The sequence below is a fragment of the Quercus suber genome, unplaced genomic scaffold, assembly GCF_002906115.3.
Source record: "Quercus suber isolate HL8 unplaced genomic scaffold, Cork oak 2.0 scaffold_367, whole genome shotgun sequence".
Taxonomy (NCBI): domain Eukaryota; kingdom Viridiplantae; phylum Streptophyta; class Magnoliopsida; order Fagales; family Fagaceae; genus Quercus; species Quercus suber.
The window spans coordinates 742,733-761,576 of NW_027069819.1; positions in this window are offsets into that span (position 1 = coordinate 742,733).

Genomic DNA, 18,844 nt, shown 5'->3' on the forward strand with positions numbered 1-18,844 from the left:
AAATAGGACCAAAGTGGATGGGTTAGGACCAAAGTGGATTGAATAAGACCGAATGGACCGAAGTGGATTGAATAGTACCAAACAAGACCAAAGTGGATTGAGTGGACCAAAATGCTAGGCTGATGTGGCTTAACAAGAGTTTAACAACAAATAATTGTCACACTTAAATTTTTAGATATACTAGTTTTTACCTCGTGCGTTGCATGTAGTTTATTTATTTATTTATTTATTTTTAAATTTATAAATATTAGTCTTTAGATATCTAAAGTATTTTTTTTATATGAATTTCCTAAGAAATATAAAAAGTATTATCAAAGAGTTTGAAATAAAGTCTACTTATTCAATATAAATTTTGTAATTTTATTATTTTTTACATATTCTGAGGATAAAGGAAGATAGTGAGTGTTGGTGAAGAACGAGAAATAATTAAAAAATAAAGAAAATTTTGATATTTTAATGAAATGTAGTATAAAATAGATAATCCGATGTGGGATGTTTTGAAAAGCGAGAATGTAAAAAAAAAAAAAAAAAAAAAAAGTAGGTCTTGCTAATATAGAGGGAAAATTTTGCCTGAGCTAATGTAAATGCTCACGTAAGCTTGTCATGCATGTATAGTTCGTCCAATAAAATGATGTCAAGTCAATAAATTATTTAAAGTCTTTTTGGGCTAACAAAAATGACGTCATAATGAAAATGATGTGACATCATTTTATTGAAAGAACTAAACACATGTATCATGCTTATATGACACTTAATGGGAAATATAAACAGTTACAAAAAATATAGATGGAGTGATTGATATTAACACAATATAACTTTAAAGAATAAAATCTAAAATTTAAAATTGAAGGGTGTAAAATTTAAGGACTCCAAATTTTAGGAGGTGTAGTACACCTTTAACATAAAATTAAAATAATAATAATAATAATAATAGAGTAAAAAGTGAAAAGTAAAAAAAAAAAAGAAAAGTAAAGAATTATTATTATTATTATTTGTGGGAGGAGGAGTGTGAGGGGGATGGGCTCCTCTCCCGTTTCTTTTTCTCCCATTCTCTTCAGTTTTTAAATGAACTAGTCACAGACCCGCGCGTTGCGCGTGATAATTATTTTAGAGCTATTTCATAAATGAAGAGAAATATAGCATAGAAAAGATAATGAAAATTTTATAATAAGATGATAAGAATAAGAAGAAACAAAATAAATGAAGAGAAATGGAAAGATGAAGAGTGATATTAAGGTAGATGGTAGTGAGGAGATGAAGATGTGTAAGGAATGAGAAATATTGGAGAAAGTGTAAATGTTAAAAAAAAAATGGGTACGGTTTTATAAGGAATTTTTTTATTTATTTGTATTTAATTAAAACATTATATGTTTAATTTTAAAAAATTAAAAAAATGAGAGAAAATATTAATAATTTAATGACATGGAGGATAGCTGAATATATGTATATATATATATATATTGCAACATGAAAAATGATAAACCCTATTCATATAACTAAATTAAAGTTGCTTTATGATAATGAGTTAACAAAACGAATTGGTGGTTACCAGAGAGCTAAGCTTTTTTTTTTTGAAAGAATAAACTTGAAAGCTAAACATGGATTTTCTTGTTTTATTGCTTGTCATTTGGGTGAGATTGAAGCCTCGCATAAATTAATGGAGCCTCATTAGACTTATCAACCATTAGAGCTCTAAAGAATACCAAAAACAAAAAATTAGTATAAATCAGTACTTACCCTTTGCAAGTCAAGAGGTTATACATACAATCTAACGTACATCATTACCCAAAAATGTTTCAACTCACCACACAGCAAAGTAATTATGCAAATGAACTTTGAAATATCCATTTGGTGTTACGATCGATGGTATGTAGCTTTTAGGAAAAAATATTTAATAGTGGTAAATTAAACAATACTATTCAATTACTCAGATTTATCATGACATGAGTGGAAAATGAATGCATTATGGACCCCTTTGTTCCTTATGGCCCATACAAAATTTAAACTATTGGAATTAAGAAGAAATAGATTTCTAAATATATAAATAGAATAATTTTGGTTAGAAGCCAATCACTACACATGAGGAGAAAAAAAAAATCAAATGAAAAGATAAAGTATCAAGTCTAAAAGGAATTTCATAGAACAAATGTCATGTTGTAAAAAAATAACATATATAGAACAACTACACATGTGAATTCAAAGCAACCCAAACTAAAATTTAAAGAAAAACACATGTAATAAAATTAAGTGTTAGAGAGAGAGAGAGAGAGAGAGAGAGAGAGAGAGAGAGAGAGAGAGAGAAAAGCAAAGATGAAAGAAAAATAAAAATAAAAATCCACCACAAAATTGAGAGAGCGAGAGAGAGAGAACCCTTTTTTTTTTTTTTTGTGAGGGGAAAGTATATAAAAAATGGAAGATAGTGATAAATTTATAGTAAAAGGTTGTGAATAAGAAAGGACAAAAAAAAAAAGAAAAAAGGAAGATGAAGAGAAAGATGAAGAGTGATATTAAGGTAGAGGGTAGTGGGGAGATGAAAAAGTAAGGTAAAGGGTAGTGGGGAGATGAATTGGTAAGGGATATAGAAATGTTGAAGAAAGTGTAAATATTTTAAAAAAAATGAGTAAATGTTAAAAAAAAATTATGGGAAAATTGAAAAGCAAAATGATAATGACGTGGACCCTAATGTGGCTTAACTGGAGCATAACAACAATAAATGCTACGCTTCAACTTTTAGATATATATATAGATATAGATGTATGTGCCAAATGTTATGGAGCTCAAATATGGAATGAAATAAATGCATTTATTAATATTGTATTTCTCCTTATTTGTTAGTATTAAATATTTATCCTTATGAATTTCTTTTGAATGGTTCAACAATCTTCTCTTGCTTAAGGCAAAGTTTTGTCTTTTCTTAGCTGACTGTTCATTCACCTCCTCAAAGAGAAGTACCAATTTCATACAATATTGGAAATTTCAAGTAGAAAAATAGCAAGCATATCTTTGGAAGTCTAAATTCAATATCTAAAAAGGCTAGTGTCATTGATCTTTAAAATAGAACTACAAAACCTTATAAGAAAAATGTATTAGTCCAACAACAAATGGCAATTCACACTTTGATGCAATGTGCATTCCTTGTATGGCCAAAATAAAATTAAAAAACAGCTACTCAAAAAAAAAAAAAAGCAAGATTGCAAGAGCATGTTTGCTACAATTATTGAATACATTACATTTTTTGGGAACAAAGCCATAAATAAGACATGCTTTTTTTTTTTTGGATAAAATCACCCACCTATAATTTAAAGGGTTATGTTAACAGGTGCCCTAAGGGCAATTGTTAATAAACCATAATAGGAAAATTTTGATATCATTTTCATGGGAATTATAAAAAGTTGTCAACAACATTTTGACATAGGACAACCACAAAAACAATAGAATAAGAAGATAAACCCTAAGAGTCAGTACCTAAGGGTTGCTTGGAGTCAGCACCAAGCAAAACTAGAGTCAGCACTAGTAAAAGAAAACACACATTTTTTAATTATTCTCAAAACTGTCTTACAATAATCCCAAAAAGTGTTTAAATAGCTAACAATAATAAGGCATAAAGAAACCCTAAAGAAACCCTAACTATTAAATGTCTGGGCTTGCTTAAACTCAAGCCCAGTAACTGATAGGCTCCATCCATAAGACCATAGGTTGGGCAGTCTTCTTTCTCCTATACGTGCATGTAATTGGGGGCTTCCCACACCAACTCCCCCCGGGTGAGAAGAACTCGACCCTGTCGAGTGGAAATCTAAAGAGCTCTGATAATACTCTAGCAAGTCAGGATCCAGTCGTTGTAGCTCATCTCGAGTAATCCAAGTGCAATCAAAATCTGGTCGCCCTCGCCATCGGACTAGGAAACGGTGAACTCCTCCATCCCTGGTAGAAACAATCTGCTCATCTAAAATAGCATTAATAGATTCTTTATGTGCATAAGATAAATTTAAGGGTAAAGGGGTGGGAATAGGGGCATCAATAGGATTAGGCAAATACTCATCAAAAGGGGTATCAGGAATAGCTGTAGGGCTTTTATAAGCAACTAGATCCTTTAATATTAAAGGAGGAGCTAATACCAGAATCATGAGGATTATGCATTTAGGCCCATTCGTTTCAATACCTTGAATGGTCCGGCACTACAAGCCTGCAATTTTTTAACAGTCCCAGAAGGAAACCGTTCAGGTTGAATCCGAATCATGACATAATCCCCTATTTGAAACTCTGCATGACACCGATGAGTGTCAGCATGAATTTTATATTGAGAATTACTTGCCTGAATTTTTTTGCGAATCTCATTATGCAAATCATGAATATGTCGTGCAAATGCCTCAGCAGACTTAGACACCCTAACATGTGAGGACATAGGCAAAAGATCTAAGGGCGTCCTAGGTGTATATCCATGCACAACCTCAAAAGGACTAGCGCCTATAGACCTATTGACAGAGCTATTATATGCAAGTTAGGCTACAAGAAGAAGTGAATCCCAATTCCTATTGGCTTCACCCACTAGACACCGAAAGAGATTGCCTAGACTACGATTAACCACCTTAGTTTAACCATCAGTTTGAGGATGAAATGCTGTGGAAATTTTCAATTTGGTTCCCACTAAATGCCACAAGGTCTTCCAAAAATAACTTATGAAGCAAACATCCCTATCAGACACTATGGTTTTGGGAAGACCATACAGTTTGACAATCTCATCAAAGTAGAGCTTTGCGATCTTAGAAGCATCAGAGGTCTTCGAACAGGGTAGGAAATGAGCCATCTTAGAGAAGCGATCAACAACTACTAGAATGGAATCATGCTTCCTAAAGGTGTGGGGCAAACCTAACACAAAGTCCATACTTACATCCTGCCACGAGCGGTTTGGCACAGGTAGAGGCGTGTATAGGCCAGTGTTTTGCTTGCGATGTTTAGCCAGTTGACAGGTATGACACTGACCTACTATCTTGGCAACGCCCCTCTTAAGACCAGGCTAATAGAATTGACGTTCTACTTCCTTAATTGTTTTGTCTTGGCCAAAGTGACCTGCAAGGCCTCTCGCATGTATCTCCCAAACTAGGAAGTCTCGTACTAAAGACCGAGGGATACATAATTGGTTGGCTTTGAACAAGTAACCATCTCGAAGGGTATAATCATCCAGGATTGGCTGTGGGGCATTACTTAGGCTAATGTAGAGCTCCCCAAAATCTGGGCATGACTCATATTCATCCTTAAGTCGTTCAAACCCAGTAACCTTAACACTCATGATGGATAGCAAAGACACCCTTCGACTTAATGCATCAGTAGCCTTATTTTTAACTCCCGCCCTATGTTTCACCACAAAGTAGTAGCGTTGCAGAAATTCTACCCAACTACCATGCCTAAAATTCAGCTTCTTTTGGGAATGAAGATAGCGCAAAGCCTCATGATCAAAGTAGATAACAAACTCTCAAGATAACAGGTAATGGTGCCAATGCCAAAGAGCTCGAATAATGGCATAAAACTCTTTGTCATATGTGGAGTACTTTTGCTTAGCGTCATTCAATTTCTTACTGAAATAAGAAATCGGATGGCGCTCTTGACTAAGTACTCCTCCTATACCAATACCTGAGGCATCACATTCCACTTCAAAAGGCTTGGTAAAATCAGGGAGACGCATGACAGGTGCCTCAGTCATCTTTTGCTTTACCTCATGGAAAGCCTTAGTTGCAGCGTTAGTCCAAACAAACTCCCCTTGCTTCATGCAGTCAGTGATGGGGGACATGATGGTACTAAATCCTTTGATGAATCGGCGGTAAAAGGAAGCGAGCCCATGAAAACTTCGAATTTCATGGATATTCTTGGGCTCGGGCCACTCCACAATTGCTTGAACCTTTTGGGGGTCAGCAGAAACTCCCTCAGAGGATACTATGAAACCTAAGAAGATGACTTTATTGGTGAAGAAAGAGCACTTCTTGAGGTTGCCATATAAACTCTCCTTCCTAAGGGTAGTACAAACTTGAGTTAGGTGGTCTAAGTGTTGCTCCCTAGATTTACTATAGATAAGGATGTCATCAAAGTACACAACCAAGAATTTCCCCATAAAAGGCTTGAGCACTTGAGTCATCACTCTTATAAAGGTACTAGGAGCATTGGACAATCCAAAAGGCATGACCATCCACTCATATAAACCATCTTTCGTCTTGAAGGCAGTTTTTCACTCATCACCAGAACGAACCCTAATTTGATGATAGCCACTTTTTAAGTCTATCTTGGAGAAGATCGTTGCTCCAGCCATCATATCCAACATGTCATCGAACTGAGGGATAGGAAAACGATATTTCACAGTGATCTTGTTGATGGCTTGGCTATCAACACACATCCTCCAAGTTCCATCTTTCTTTGGAGTCAAGAGTGCAGGGACTGCACAAGGACTCATGCTTTCACGAACAAAACCCTTCCTAAGAAGTTCTTCTACTTGCCTTTGCAACTCGGCATGCTCTGTAGGGCTCATCCTATAGTGAGGCAAATTGGGTAAGGTCGCTCTAGGCACAAATTCAATGGCGTGTTGTATGTCACGCATGGGTGGTAAATGATCGGGGAGTTCTTCAGGGAAAACATCCTTAAATTCCTAGAGCACTAACTTCACTTCTTTAGGTTGCTCTTCACGGGTCTCTCCATGAACTTCTCTGGCAACTAAGACAAACACAATAGACTCTTAAACTGCTACCCTTTCAAATGCCTTTGGGCTTATGATGTTCAGGCCCTTCGCCTTTGGTGCTTCTTTCTTCTTGCTCACGTCGACTGGCTTAGGTTTCAAAGGATTGAGCACAATCTTCTTACCTTCAAACATAAATGAGCAAGAATTGGATCGCCCATAAAGGGTGACATCCAAATCATAAAGGCAAGGTCTACTTAAGATAATATGCCCTACATCCATAGGAATTACATCACACCATATCTCAGCCTTGTAGGTAAGGAATTGAAGTGAGACAACACATCTTTCTTTTATGGCTATGGAAGAGGTATCTACCCAAGAAACTTTATATAGGTGAGGGTGAGGGGTCAATTTCAAGCCTAGGCGGGAAACAATGGTAGAGGACACCGCATTAATGCAACTCCCCCTATTTATAATAACCTTGCAAGTTTTGTCTCCACACTTAGTGTAAGTTTGGAAGATGGCACTTCACCAATCATCAGTGTCTCTTTGCTTTGTCAAAGCACACCTTACCACATTCACTCTAGGGACACCAAAGTCCTTGAAGTCATCAACTTGGGGAGAAATGGCTCTAATGCATGCGAGATAGTTAGGATCATCATCCCATTCTGCCTCAACATCTTGGGTTCCTTCAACATTAGGGTCATACACCAGCTCCTCAACGTCTTCAACCTTTTCATCCTCTTCCTGAACAACAAGGGCTCTAGAGGGACACCTAGCTGCAATGTGCCCAACCCCATTGCATTTGAAGTATTGGAGGCGAGAGCCTAATCTTGAAGGCTCATTGACCACACCTTTTCCCTTGTCCTCCTTTTCTATTGGGGTGCTATTGGGGTTGACCTTAGGGGGTAAGGCAAGTCTAGATCTGCTACCAAAAGGATGAGGGTTGGTGGGACTACTTCGGAGCTTAGAACGACGCCAAAAGATAGATTTGGAGGCTAATTCACAATTCCTAGCAAGTTCATAAGCTTCTCTTAAGGTAGTGACTCCTCGGGTGATAATCTCACCTAATAGGTTAGCGTTTAAACCCTTCTTGAACCTATTGAGTGTGACAACCTCCTCATCGGCTATCTGAATTCGCCTCTTGAACTCCTTGAACTTCTCTATATACTCAGCCACAGGAGCAGTGCCCTGCTTTAGGCGATCCCATTCCTCAAGGAGGGAGCTCCTATAAATTGAAGGAAGATAATTCCTCGAGAGTGCACCCTTCATCTCAAGCCAATCCATAATGAGGGGCTCACGTCGTCGCCTAAGGGTTTCCCCAAAGTCCTCCCAGAAAAGGTCAGCTCTCCCAATTAACTTCATCCTGGCATACCTCACTTTCTTGTTCTCAGCCCAATGGTAATAGTCAAAGAATTTCTCCATTTGACGCAACCAATCAGTGAAAACCCAGGGGTCTAGGCAGCCATCAAAGGTGGGTGCTTCTATCTTGTCCTTAAGCGTCCTATCATCATAATCCCTAGGGCCATTATGATTATAGTGATCATGTTCAAAGTTTGGAGCCCTATTATAGTAACCGAAGTTATGTTGCCTAAGCATGTTATCTCCTTCATGGTTAATGGTCTCTCGTTGAGATGCTTCAATTTGCCCAACCCTATCCATTAAATTTTGGACATTTTGGACATTTTGGACATTTTTTGCTAGTTCTTCTATGGTTTGCTCTAAGGAGGGCCTAGACTCAGAAGTGGATTGATGTTCAGAGTTTGACATGATGCGACCACTACGTAGATGCATGCACACTATATCTATGAATGCAATTGAGATTCACAAAAGTTCAAGTAACCAATTCTCAATGTAAAATTAAGGTCAAGCAAAAGTGCATGTAGGGATTAGATCAATGAATCACAATAATAAATTGCAGTCAAGTAGTGACAGTATTCATAATATTAAAAGATTGTCCAAATAAAAGTCAAATTCCAATAAGCTCCACAATTAATAATGAGAATTAGATATTTCAAAGGTTTTTTTTTTTTTGGAAGTTTAGAATGGGTATTGAAAGAAAGCACAAATAATAAAATAGCTAATTGGAGCACAAAATGGGTAGGCCAGTGGGGTATGGTGGGACATGCACATAAAAAATATAAAGATATTATTCTTCAATGAGACAAAATTGAATCCACCAAAGAGAGAGAGAGAATGGTACCCTGGTCAGTGGCCAACTTATTGCATTAGATAGTCACGAACTTAACTCTTCAAGTGAATGGATTTGACTTGAACAAAAGGACCTGTGGAGAACAATTCAAGGCCCAATACTTACAATGGGTTGCTACAATAACAATTTTTTTTAAAAAATAATAAAATGCACTGCTTTAAGAGTTACGGACACGGACTTAAAAGAAAACTCAAATGAGGTACTTTAAAAGAACTCAGGTACAGACTTAAAAGGAAAAACCACATAAACGAAAAGGGACGAAATGATCAGCTCGGCAATGGACGGTGGTGTCAGTGGTCAACGACTGCAGCAGCGTAAGACGAGGAAGACTGCGGCGGAGTGGCAGCTGCCTGTCTCGGGTCTTGCATCGGCGGTGGCTGACGTCCTCAGCGGCGATGGTCAGGGGCGAAGGTGGTGTCGGCGGCGGTGGATGATGTACTCAGTGGCAGCGGTGGATGATGGATCTGCGGTTGGTGGTGGATGGGCTGCGTGGCTGAGGGCTGAGTTGTGGGTCTCGGCTGGTGGCTGTTGGCTTGCGTTGGTATTTTTTTTGGATTGTGGGTGTGGGTTCTATGATCAGGGACGGGCACGGATGTTGGCTACCGGCTTGGGAGGCATCGCTGGCTTCTCTGCTGGCTTGGGGGTGAAAAACTCATGAGGGGTTGCGGGGTATACACGGATTGCAAGGGCTGGCTTGGGCTTGTTCAAAATCTCATGGGGCAAATACTTGAAAGGTAAAGTCATCCTTGGCCGGTTTGCTCTTTTGATGGTTTTGCTTTTACGTGGTTGTCTACGATTGTGTTGAATGGACCGGAAGTTTGCTCTGATACCAAAACTGACGTAGGACAACCATAAAAACAATAGAATAAGAAGATAAACCCTAGGAGTCAACACCTAAGGGTTGCTTGGAGTCAACACCAGTAAAAGAAAACACACGTTTTTTAATTATTCTCAAAACTGTCTTACAATAATCCCAAAAAGTGTTTAAATAGCTAACAACAGTAAGGCATAAAGAAACCCTAAAGAAACCCTAACTATTAAATGTCTGGGCTTGCTTAAACTTAAGCCCAGTAACTGATAGGCTCCATCCATAAGGCCACAGGTTGGGCTGTCTTCTTTCTCCTATACGTGCATGTAATTAGGGGCTTGTACCTCGTGTCCGCACCACATTTATTGTTTTATCATTCTCCTAATAAAAGATTTCTAAAAATAGTTCCTAAACCAACGTCCTAAGGGCATTGAGTAACATTTCCCTAATTTAAATACATACAGTATCATAAGTCCTCTGTTTGTCCTTTGTATAGTTCTTTAATTATTAAAAGAAATACATAATTTTTCGTTGGGACAAGTTAAAAATTAATTTTGTAAAATCTGGGACCTTATCTCCTATAATTGGTGAATATATGCAATACCTACAACGTAACAACTATTCCAATAACAAAGTGTGAAATAATTTAAATAAAACACACGCATGCGTGCGCGCACACACACAAGCTCAAACTAACAACTAACTTATCAAACCATAAAAACATTCTTGACCCATTTATCATCAACAACCAAACAACTCCAACTCTCAATAATCCTTCCCAACCACAACCTACCAAATTTGGAAAAAAAAAAAAACCATTTCCCATATACTTTTTTTCATGAGAAACAAAGAAAAGAAAAGTTGTGAACTCTCTCCATAATTTGCTTTTTGATTTGTTATACCAATGACATATATTCAAGCAAAGACAATGTCTTGAGGGACTAAATAAAATCTGTGACACCAAGTGGGTAGAGATTGTCTATGACATTATCATTTACAGACATAGTTTTGAAACCTGGATTGTTCAAAGGATTGTAAAAGGGAGAGGTTCAAGATTTTTAAAGTTAAACTGAAGTTAAACTAAGGTCATACTGTGATAACATTATAATTAATTTAATAAATAATTAAAAATATATATTAAATTAGTAAAAATATAAAAATTGGCTAAAATAATTCAAATAAATATAAATATTTATATTTCAAATGTATTTTTCATATCATAACATTCATAAGACAAATAAGTAATATTAAATCATAATCAAATATAAAAAAATATTGAGTTTCTCAATCAATGGATATATATGTGTATGTGTGTGTGAGAGAAATTAATATACTTAAAATTTTTGTTAGAGTTCAATATTCTAGGCCAGTCTTCATCTAAATTATCTTATATCATGTTTAACCCATTTGATTACCCAATACCATTTAGTATTTATGAAATTAAAAAATAAAAATACAAAAACTGGAAGAAGGCTGACATTGGTTTGTCCGCCCATTAATTGATCTAGTACATATAGAAGCCCAAGCCAATTTAAGAAAGAAATAAGTGGTTAAAGCCTTAAAGGCTTGCAAGCATTTGGTACGAGTGGATGACAGCTAAGCTTGCCTAAGCATTGGTTTGTTTGTCCATCATCTACAACAACTTGACCTTCACTGTGACAGTCAAGCAAGGAGACCTGCAAAAATGGTGAAAACGCAACGAGAGCGAGAGAGACAAAGACAGAGAAGAAGAATAAGAAGCAATAGCAATGCAACCTCATGGTTTGACAACATCTCATGGTGTTTGAAGCTTCAACAATGGCTGTAAGTACCAAAAAAAAAAAATATATCTCTGATCTGAACCTGTGATAGGGCAATTTCACTAATTTTCTTGCATAAGGCAGTTTTAAGGGTTAAAAGAATCGTTTTGGTGAATAGTTCACAGTTAACCCGGTCGGACTGTACGGTCCAATTTAGGTTTCAAAACCATGTTTACAGATTTTTCAAGCACTTTTTTAATGTTGACAATGTTTTGGTTTGGAGGTTCAAGGGCTTTGATTCTAAAAGCTTTTGTTTTTGTGTTTTTTTTTTTTTTTTTTTTTTTATAAATTTTTTCTAAAATAAATTTTTTGGTCTGTTTGCTTGCTAAGAACTCCACAACATATATCCATGGCTTCAAATCTAATAATTTCATGGGGACTCCTTGCTGGAAAGGATTGGATTCTGCAATGGCATAAGTTAGGCTGATAGGCTCTTTATCCATGGAGGAAGAGAGATTGCAGATATATATAGAAAAAATAAAGCAGTGGGTCTTCTATTTCCAATAGGCAACAATTGAACGTTTTGAAAAACCGCTTGATCGAGAATAGGAAGAATCACCACTAATCAAGATAGATTTGAAGAAGGTTTGAATTAATACTCAATTAGTTGAAAGAATAGCAAAATATTAATTACAAAAGGAAGGGATAATGTGTACCTAATATGGACTCTGATTTTTATTTTTATTTTTTATTTTTTTAGTATAGTGGCAATTGAATAGGTATGAAGGAGTGATTCAGTTAAATGAGGAGAGGAAGAGACGAAGGAGGGAAGAGAGAGAGTTTGGCATTAGAAAGCTAAAGTTATGAATTTTTGAAAGCGTGAAAGACAGGGAGGCAGTTAGAAAGTTGTAGTTGTGAAGTTTTGTAAGCCTGAAAGACAGGAAGGTTGTGAAGTTTTGTAAGCTTGAAAGACAGGAAGACAGAGAGGGGTTAGCATTAAAGACTATTGAGCTTGGTTGGGGCTCTACAGTGGTTAGCATTAACCGTAATATATAAAGATTAGCCTTTAATGTGGAGATAGGGTTGAGAATAATTTCTTTTTAATAGTATATTAAAATTATGAAAAAAATTATGAAAAAAAAAGGAATAATGACATGGCTGCTGATGTGGCTCAACATGAGTGTAGCACCTTGAAAACCCTAAACTTTGTGTAAAGGAAAGCTCCTCTAGATCTCACAAGAGATTTACACAAAACAACAAAGTATGAGCAACAACTCAACTGGAGCTACTCTAAAAACGTGGCTAGGGTTTTTCTTTATATACCTAGGGTAAAAACAGAAAACCCAAAACATTTAATGAGCTAGGGCTGAGCTGGAATATTCTGCAGAAAAACATTCTGCCCGAGATTGGATCGATCGAGTCTTTCCTTCGATCGATCAAGCCAGGTCGAAATGCACCAATGCATTTGCAGCCACTCGATTCTAACTTTACATGAAAGACCTAACTTTGAGCAAGCCTAAATAAGACTAAACAACCTGTTTTGATCATGGTTTGCCAACAATACAAATTAAAGTTCTAAATACATAAAATCCTAAATCTTTAGAACCTAACATATATCCAAAAGTATCTAACTATGTTGTTTAGGATATTAAATATAGTGTTGTGTGTGATTTATATAGTAGCGACAGTTGTAGTAATTAAAAATTGGTTTTTCCATTGTCTTTTAAGTTAATAAAAACCTTACGTATACTTTTTTTTTTCTTCAAAAAAGGTTTACATATTTTTTTAACGTGAATCTTTACATATACTTTAATAAGTAAACTCTATACATTTTGTTTTCTTAGATGCATAAAAAAAGGCATCTATTTCATAATAATAATGGCTAATTAGTTTTTTCATATTCTCATTTATAATGTTTCTTACTATTATCATATTTTACTGGCTGTTGATTTTCATAATAGAGGCATTAAATGAGAGTTAAATTCTTACAACCTTTCATTAGATTTTAAAAGTCATGGTGTGTGAAGAATATAAGCATTTAAGGAATTTTTTTATATATTTTATTATTTATAAATAATGTTAAATGAAATGTCAAAAAAAAAAAAAGATTTTGAAAATTTTCATCTTTATTTCTTATATATTTCTATTATTACTGAAAAACGTTTTCCTTTTAGTTTTGATAATAAATATGATTTTCTAGATTAGAGTTTGATTAGTTTCAAGCTTAAATTTTGTATGATTTTATTTAATTGTTGATTATATGATTTAATTAAATGAATTTAACGATTTATTTATTTCCATTGTAAAGTTTATAATAACATTTGTAAGGTCATCTTTACTCCTTTAGCCGTCGGTCTCTCTTTGTTTTCCAATTAATGGTCACTAATTAATTTATTTAATTGACATTTGATTTCTTTTACTAATCTCTTTCTCTCCCTCTTTGTTAACATCCTATTATTTTCCCAAATTTGATGATAATTCTAATGTACTAAATATGCATATTGTAACATTTATTTTTATTTTTATTTTATTTCATTTTGCTGCCATAAAGTTAGACATCCATAACTATTAGTTTATTATTTTTGATATGTTTGGTTTGATATTATTATTATTATTATTATTATTATTATTATAAATTTAGCGTTTCTAAAAAGCATGTGTTTTGTATTCTCTTTTTCTATTAATGCATTGTAACGTATTATGGGAATACTTTATAAGAAAATTCTTTATTTATTTATTTATTTTAATTGAGTGTTTCTAAATTGATATTTGTTTTGTATTTCATTTTTCCATTGATGCATTGTAACATTTCATGGAAAGACTATATAAGAACAATTTTTATTTATTGAATAAAATATTATACGTTTAATTCTTAAAAAAATGAGACAAAATATAAATAATTATGATATGGAGGATGTTGCTAAATTTAAATGTTGAATAAAATAAGATGAGAATAAAATAATAAAAATGAAATGTATAGCAATAAACACTGTGGGGCCCATGGGCCTGATAGCCTCGGCCCATCATGTAGCAGGCCCAAGGCCCAGGCCGAGGAGCACAGGCTATTCATGGCTAAGGTGGGGAAAACCTCTTTTCCTAATCCACGCGGAGGACCACCTTATCCTCGGCCTGACAAAGGTGATTTTGGGGAGAGACTAACCCCAAAGTAAGCTGTCGCTCTCACATTTAATGCACTCAACTAACCCCCCTGGCCGCATTAATGGGGAGGTAACCCCTTGGCAGGATAACTTGATCAGAGTGAACCACTTGAGTACCGATAAGGCCTCTGATGGGACGGACGGCCAGAAAAAAGGCAAATAGATGATCAACAGATGGAAGGAGGAGATAGGAGGATGAAAACTATAAAAGAAAAGCTAGTAAAGTAAGAAGGGGGGGGGAAACGAAAAGGGAGAACAATAAGGCCTCTTCGGCCACAGGCCGAGGAGCATCCCCCCATTTGTAAAGAAACTCTTAGCATTTTTTATAAGAAAAGTTCATGCATGGTGATCGACGGCCAGCACCTAAACCTTTCAACCCACTCTCTATAAATTTATTGTTTGGGCTTATTGGGATGAAAATCCATCACTCAGGGTCAATCCAAATTGAGTCCCTACAACACCATATTATTTTAGTTATGCTATGTAATAAAATAATATTATATTTTTATATACTATCTTTATAATGCAATAATATAACATTTAGCAACCAATGAGAATAAAAAAGACAACATAAAATATAAAACTAAATCGTATCAAGCTGGATTACTTGTCAATTCCAATTTTGGCAAACTAATTGACTTCTAGTAGTCTAAAACTGATTTCTGCAATGCATTTGGTGGAGCTTTCAATACTGCATCAGTATGTTTTGATGGTCAACCTGTTACACTATAAAATTAAAAAAAAAAATATATATATATATACCAAAAATTGAAGGAAAATATATATAAATATATAATATATATATATATATAAGAGAGAGAGAGATATATATATATATATATAAAGAGAGAGAGAGAGAGAGAGAGAGACACAGAGAGAGGGGCTTTGTGTGTGGAAAAATAGAAATATATTATGCATAGAATAAGAGGAGAATGACAATTTTATAGCATGAGGATAAGAATAAGAAGAGTTAAAAATAAAGGAAGATAAAAAGATAGAATAATATTAATATTGAAAGTAGTGGGGATATGAAAAGTTGAAATGGAATGAGAAAGGTTGAAGAAAGTTAAGCTAGAGAGTAGTAGGGATATGAAAAGTTAAAATGGAATTGAAAATTTAATAATAAATAAGAATAATTAAAAAGAAGATAAATTAAATATGATATTTTGATTGTAATATAATAGAGTTTTTAATTCACTTTAAATGTTAAAAAATTGGAAAAAAATTGATAATGACATAGATGCTGATGTGGCTCAATGAGAGCGTAGCAACATTAAATGCTACACTTCAGCTTTTGCTGCCATAAAGTTAGTACATCCATAACTATTAGTTTATTATTTTTGATATGTTTGGTTTGATATTATTATTATTATTATTATTATAAATTTAGCGTTTCTAAAATAGCATGTGTTTTGTATTCTCTTTTTCTATTAATGCATTGTAACGTTTTGTATTCTCTTTTCTATTAATGCATTGTAATATAATAGAGTTTTTAATTCACTTTAAATGTTAAAAAATTGTATAAAAATTTGGAAAAAAATTGATAATGACATGGCTGCTGATGTGGCTCAATGAGAGCATAGCAACATTAAATGCTACACTTCAGCTTTTAGTAATATATAGATAGATAGGTATAGATATGATGCATGACATCTGGCAAGACTAAATCTAGGGATTAATTATCAAGCCATGTCATATTTCACAAAGACTCTTTTTTTGTTCAATGGCACTTAATTACCCACCAAAAATACCAAAAACACATTCACTGCTTTCCATCATCTCTTCCCACTAAAATCCTTTAACATTGCTCTCCATCGCTCTTAGATTTTTTATACAACTTCAAAATCACTCTTGCATGGTATTTCCTACTTTTTCCTTTACTTAATTTTTGAAATGGGGAGATCTAAGATAGGCCTCCAATCTATTGGAGAGACCGTTCGCATTGTGTATTCTTCTGAAAGGGAGAAATTTGATCAAAGAAGTCATTTCTTGCTAAAGCTAGAGCTCTTTTTTCAGTTTGTGTTAAATTATTAATGATTTCCAAAGAAAATGAAAAGATAGTGGTGGAGTACATGTGGCAAAAATTTGAGTATACTTACGACTTCCTTCATTTTGCATTACTATGTAGCAGAGCAATTGTATTGAAAGCTTCCTTACTCTGATTGAAATACACTACCCTTGAGGACTAAGTTGAGCAACTTGCGAAGAGAAGCAATGGTAGCTCTTGAAATGTTGTGAAGGTGTTTGTAAAATTGCTTAGGCTGATGGTAGCTTTTTGTTTTTTTTTTTTTGGTGTGTAAAAGTACCACACCAACAAGGGTGAATGCAAGGCTATAGAGTCATTTTTTTTGTTGGGCTGTAGGGTCATTTTTTTATGTTGGGTAAATGCAAGGCTTGTTTCTGTATTTTCTGCTCATGTAACCATTGTACATTATCTTGATTAATGAAATTTTTTTTGTTGGAGTTTATACAAATGGGGTCTCTCTATATTTGTTTCTTCTTTGTATCCTTGTGTGAAATATTATAGAATAGGTATAAAAATATTAATTGCAGGAAATTTTTATGGAGTAATTTGACAAAACTTGTTTGCTTCTAGAATTGCAAATGCATTAGACTTTGTGTTTGAATCTTGCAATTTCTTCATAGTGCCTCTCTAGAGTCATTACTATGGCAGTGATGTCGTATTTGCTTTCCTTTTTGAGTGCAATTCTTGGGAAATACTTTGCTGCATGAGCTACAAGATAAACACATCATAGCAACTGGAATATTGCACTTTTCTACACAATTACTTATCTCATATTGGCTTAAAAATGAGTTAAGCAATTGATTACGAAATTACTTAAAGATATAGCTAATACTCCATTAATTTCCAAGAGAGCATAAGGAAAGGAACATTTTTGCAAGAAACATAAAAGAAATTTCTCTCAAGACACAAGAAAGGGAACAATGGGTCATTTGATCTCTTCAACTTGGATGTTACAAAAATTTCTACAAAAGATATATTATAAACAAGGCCAAAAATAGATTACTTTTCGTGCTTTTTTTTTGAAAATATTACTTTTTATGCTTAAAACGTAGCACCACTGGTTGTAAAATTATCACACAATGCATATATGTGATGTCCTACTTCTACCAAAAATAACAAAACAATAAAGAGCAATCGGAGCTAGCCAGAGGATGCAAGCAGTTTAGCTGCAGCATAAACTTCTATTGAATTNGAAAACAACCCTCCTGCCCTTCTCATCTTCCTCGCCTATGGGACTTATGGCCTTATGGCCTCGCTCCACCTCGATCTCCATTTTTTCTTTTTTCTGGGTTCAGTTCGTCTCAATGTGAGTTTGTGATTTTGAAGGGAAATCGTAGTTAAAATTTGTATTTGGTTTGTGATTTTGAAGGGAAATCACAAATCTGATTTGTGTTTGGGATTTGTGTTTTGTCTGTGATCGTGTTTGGATTTGCGTTTGTGTTTGTGATTTTAGGCCGAAAAATCATAATGGAAGTTTGTGGTTCTGATTTTGGGCTTGGTTGGGCATGAAGGGATGGGGCTTGTGGAGGCCCAATAGAGCGGGTTTGGGTTAAGAAAAAAAATCCGTTTAATAAACAGTCGGGTTCGGGTTCTGGGAAGACCTGTGGGTCGGGTCTGGGTATGAAAAAAAGGGGCCCAAACCTGACTCCTTGCCATTCCTGATTTTAACCCCTTGAACCCCCTTTTTTCAACCATACACCCATAATAATCAGGCCCTCTTTCATCAAGGACGTTTGGGTCCAATCAACAACAACCTCCTTAGATGGATTCAAGCTTACCCAAATTATTTTTGGGTTAAAATCAAATAGATGAAGGAAAGACCACTTCGGATCGAAACTCCATTTCTTCCTCTAAACACACAATTCAGGCAATTTATAATACATTTTTCTCGAATTTTTTTTCTAAATAACAATAAATATTAAAAAATTTAGTTAGTTGTCACGTTGCAAAAGAATTTTAAAAACTAGCACCTCGAGTGTCTAAAACTCGAGTTCCAAGATAAAAATCAAGTTTTTGAGGTTTGATTTGTAAAAAAAATCCAAGTGAAAATCGAGTTTTAAAAACTCGAGTTCAGAAAACGCCCCTATAAGGATTAAAAACGTCACTATAGGGCTTAAAAATGGAGTTATAAAAAAATTTAGCATAAAAACGCCACTATAGGGCTTTAAAACGTCAGTATAGAGCATAAAAACGCCACTATAGGACTCACTGAACCTGGTATTGGCACTTACGAAAAAATTTTG